This window comes from Carassius auratus, unplaced genomic scaffold (genome assembly GCF_003368295.1).
Source record: "Carassius auratus strain Wakin unplaced genomic scaffold, ASM336829v1 scaf_tig00217566, whole genome shotgun sequence".
In the NCBI taxonomy this organism is placed as follows: Eukaryota; Metazoa; Chordata; class Actinopteri; order Cypriniformes; family Cyprinidae; genus Carassius; species Carassius auratus.
This window is the reverse complement of record NW_020529125.1, coordinates 27,746-32,530: the sequence shown is the minus strand read 5'-3', so window position 1 is coordinate 32,530 and position 4,785 is coordinate 27,746. Positions and strand designations below refer to the sequence as shown.

At 35.1% G+C, this 4,785-nt stretch overlaps 1 long non-coding RNA gene across 1 annotated transcript; it reads left to right on the top strand.

Moving 5' to 3' along the window:
• Nucleotides 1-947: 947 nt before the first annotated feature.
• Nucleotides 948-4,349, top strand: LOC113101204 (uncharacterized). Its single transcript, XR_003289962.1, has 4 exons — nt 948-1,355; nt 2,441-2,481; nt 2,574-2,688; nt 4,046-4,349. It is a non-coding gene; the product is annotated as an uncharacterized LOC113101204 (long non-coding RNA).
• The last annotated feature ends 436 nt before the right edge of the window (nt 4,350-4,785 follow it).

Sequence of the window (4,785 nt, the reverse complement as noted above, 5' to 3'; positions counted from 1 at the left end):
CATTTTTTAACAATAATAATAGCAAAGTCTGCCTCACATTTCACGACACGTTGCGACTCTTTTCATCATCAGAAATTAGCTCCATTTGTTTACTTTGATAGTTTGGGATTAGCGAGATTTAGGAAGTCATTCAGTGTGACCAGAGCCTGAGGTCTAAAGTTTCTTTGACTTTCTCAGAAGTCGACCCTCATCAGAGCTATTGGCTCTCTCTCTCTGGGAAGTCTAGACATTTAAAGACCTAGGGTATAGATCAAAACAAATAAAGGGGTTAAAAATAAAAAAAATAATAATAATAACCATCTTGCCCATATCATGTGGCTTACATGCATCACTGGACACTTAAAACAATCTAGAGGAGCACGATAATAGTAACGCCATCCCTCGCATCCTGTTGGTTTACATGTTAACGGTGAAGTGGGTCGCCTCAATGAATACACTAGTAAACATCATCATTATTTTGTTATTATATGTCCACATCTGTTGATCGGCTAAATGTAAATTTAGAGTCAATTTCGTCAATTTTTTTTAGTGTTAATTTTGGGTTAATGTAAAAGTCTAATATATACTGTATAATGTCATACACTGTAAAAAAAAACTGTAATTTTACGGAATTTTACTGTTTTATTTTACAGTTTTTTCCACGTAATTTTGAAATACAGTTTAAAATTGTAAAATTACAGAAAGAGACTGTAAATTTACATATCTTATGTAAAATCACATGAAAAACATGTCAATGTGCATAACGTCCCAAAAATATTTTTGAAGATTTATTTCACATAATGCGCTATATTTATATGTAGTATGTGCAGTATGTGTGTGTGTGTGTACGTGTGTGTGTGGCATTAATAATATAATCCCATATTTTTTAATAGATTAAAAATATAAATAACAACTGTACAAAAGTTAACGTTCATTATTATTATTATTATTATTATTATTACTATTGATATAATATGTTGTATATGTAGCCTACATTGCGTGTTTGCATAAAAGAGCAGGTTAATCCTTTTTTGAACAGGTTTGTTGAAAAATCCTTCTCGAAAGAATCGTATTTCCAAAGTACTGTCAACTGACCACATCTTCTTCCGCTTGTCAAAATAGTTCTGCTCAGTTTGGTGTTTTATTACGGATTTATTCTCATAGTACCGTTTCATAATTTGATATAATAATATAATAATATGCTGATATTAAAATTAAAAAAAATAAAAAATGTAATATTCGAACTGAAGGAATTCCCGCCCTAGCGCAAGGACACATTCTCCTCCAAGCACGCAGTGGAGCTGCTGCGCGCGCAGAAGGAATAACTCGACCTTCAGTTTCACGGTCAATCTTCAATCTGAGGCGAAAATAAGCAGGTAAAGTTCATGTTTTCTCATTTTGGTCATTACTAAATGCTATTTCTACTATATATGAGTTCTAAAATTTAGAATGTTTACCTTTTTGAATCGTTAAACCAGTATTTCAAACTTCGGCGCTGACCAGTGCCGTTAGTCGTTAAGTGTGGGTAACGTTAACTTCTAATGTTATTTTGTCCCTGAGGGAAAAACAGGCTTACTTTAAGGAAAGTCGTTAGCTGGTTGTCTACGATACTGTTATTAAATATTATTATCATTTGTGGTTTAAGAACTCATAAATTTAACAGTTAGCTCAGTTAATGTTAAGTTCGAATATGTAGATGTTGCCAACTTTACCGAACTTCGACGCATAATGCAGTGTTTTTAATCAGTTTTGATATACATAATAGTAGGCGTCGTCTAAAAGCAAAAAAAAAAAAAAAAAAAATCATATTTTTCGAGGCGAGATTGGATGAAAATTCTGAATTTAGAAACAGACTCATTAGGACCAGCGCTTAAAGTGACGCGCGATTTGAAACGTTATGTTCGTCTGCATTTCTCCCTCTTCAAGCACTGGTTATTACGCTTGTATAATGAAATTCACTTAACTACTTTAATTTGTCTGCATGTTTTACTCTTTTACTTCCAGATATAGTCTTATTGAGGGTCTGAAATATCGTTACAGTCAGTATTTAATCACTTTTTAATAAATTATTTCTGTTGGTTACCCTTTATATCTGTCTATCGGTTAAGCAAATATTTAAAATATTAAAAGTGTTTCAAAAAGCTGGTGAAACCATTGACCAGTTAAAATTGTGAATGAAAAAACAATGTCTGCAGTGTGTCATCTGAGAATTCATATAACCTTGTAATCTTGTAATCTACGCCTAGGGAAAAAAGTTTCACAACTTCTGTTTTAATCACCCTTCTATAATTAAAGACTGTTATAGCTTATAGGGATTATTGATAGACTCACTGATAGGGATGAACAGGTGGCGCAGATAAGGTTCAGAACCATAGATATAAAACATTTATCAATATATTTCTTTGTATTTTTGTAGATTTCCTTAAAATTTCACATTTACATGCTTTTTTTCTCCTTACAGATAAGTTCAGTGAGTGCTAAAACCATGGTCAACATGAAAGGGTGAGTTGCAAAATGCAAAGATGTTCACATATTACACTTGTAATAGTTGTGGTGTTTATGGTTTATGAACTTTATGTTTTCTGTTCACCCAGTCATAGTTAACGACCACATCACCATCTTCTGCAACGCTCTGATGTTTGCTTCATACAACTGCTTGAACATTTCATACCCAGGAAACCAAGGAGAAACGCAAGAGATTGTGCAAAGGTAAAAACACACACTCATACACTCACTCTCACACATATCACACTCACACGTGTGTTCTCACACACACTCACACTTTTTCAACACACACTGAATTACGCATCCTTACATACACTCACTCTAACACACACACTCTCACACACAGTCACACACGCACCCACACACAGTCACACATGCCTACTCACACACACAGACACTCACATACACGCAGTCACACACACACATCCTCACACTCACATACACATTCTCTCACATGCATTCTCACACACACACTCAATGTCACATATGCATCCTCACACTCTCACATATACACACGGTCACACACACATCCTCAAACTGACACACTCTCACATACACACACTCACAAATGCATCTTCACACTCGCACACTCACGTCCACATTTGCACACATGCATCCTCACACACACACACACACACACACACACTCACTCTCTCAAATGCATCCTCACACTTACATACTCTCAGATACACACACTCTCAGAAACGTTTCCTCACTCATACACACACTCTCACACGCATCATCACACACACAGTTACACAGTTTCACATACTCTAACAAATGCATCCTTACACTCACACACTCTCACACACGCATCCTCACACACACTCTCACACACATTCTAATACAAACATCCACACACTCTAACATAGACAGTTACACATGCAACCTCACACACATTCTCTCTCTCACACACACACACTCTCACACGCATCTTCACACACAGTTATACACTTTCACATATTCTTACAAATGCATCCTTACACTCACACACTCTCACACACGCATCCTCTCACACACACTTCCTTATACAAACATCCAAACATTCTCACATAGACAGTCACACACACTCTCACACACACTAACATACTCTCACACGCATCCCCACACAACCTTCTAGGGCTGCATAATTAATCACATGCGTTTTTCAGGCGTGTCTCGTCATTAAAGTCGGTCCTGTGATTAGTAGTAAATATCCATCACCTGTTTTCAAATTAAGCAACATTTAATAAACAGAGCTGTAGTTCACTGACAAGCTATGCAGTATCCTGTTCATAATCTAATGCGATTCATCTGCAAATGCATCTGACAACTGCATGTGGTTAATTGTGCAGCGCCACATGCATCCTCACACTCTCATCCTCACACAACACACTCTCTTACATTGTCACAACCTTCTTAGTCTGCCTCACACACAACTACCTCTCACATACTTCTTCACAACATCCACCACAAGCATGCCCTTTACAAGTTCTTATTGTTCTGCTTTTATTTTAAATATATTCACAGCATATGGTACAGTCCATGTTTTATTACTAAATATGTTTTTTTTACTCAACAGATTCCTTTTTAAGATGAACCCCGAGAAGGGATCGAAAGTGGAGAAGACCACATCGAGAAAGAAATCAGCAGTCAGTCCAAAGGTTCTTTCACTGATTAACAAGATTGCGGACTTTGAAAGGATGGAGTAAAACTTGGAGTGTCAGATCTTCCTACATTGCCTAGCAGAAATTCTTGACAGTGTCAAAGACTTAAAATACTTGCTGATTATTTGCTTTCATGGTTGATTTTTTTTTTTTTTAATGCATCATCTGTTGTCAAGATGAATTAATCTGTTCACAGGTGGTTCAGTTTTAAGGACAAATTAATTCTTATTTTTTATTTGTTTACCAATTTGCTATATTGTTGCATATATATTCTATATTCTATATATTCTTTTGTGTGTTGTTGCAGTTATTAAATATATATATATATATATATATATATATATATATATATATATATATATATATATATATGAAGAGTTCAGATGCAAAAGCCTCTAAATGCCATCTGAAATTTTCATCTAAAATTTGGATTTTTATCAGGCTCCTATATTTATGTTCAGTTATTTCACTTTAATAGTCTGGCAATGGACCTGCACATTGCCATTAAAGTAAAATGACTCAACTTAAGCATAGGAGCTTGATAAAAATCCCAATTTTAGATGAAAATTTCAGATGGCATTTAGAGGCTTTTGCATCTGAACTCTTCATATATACTGTTGCAGTTATGAAAAAAAACTGAATTGTATGTGGTTGC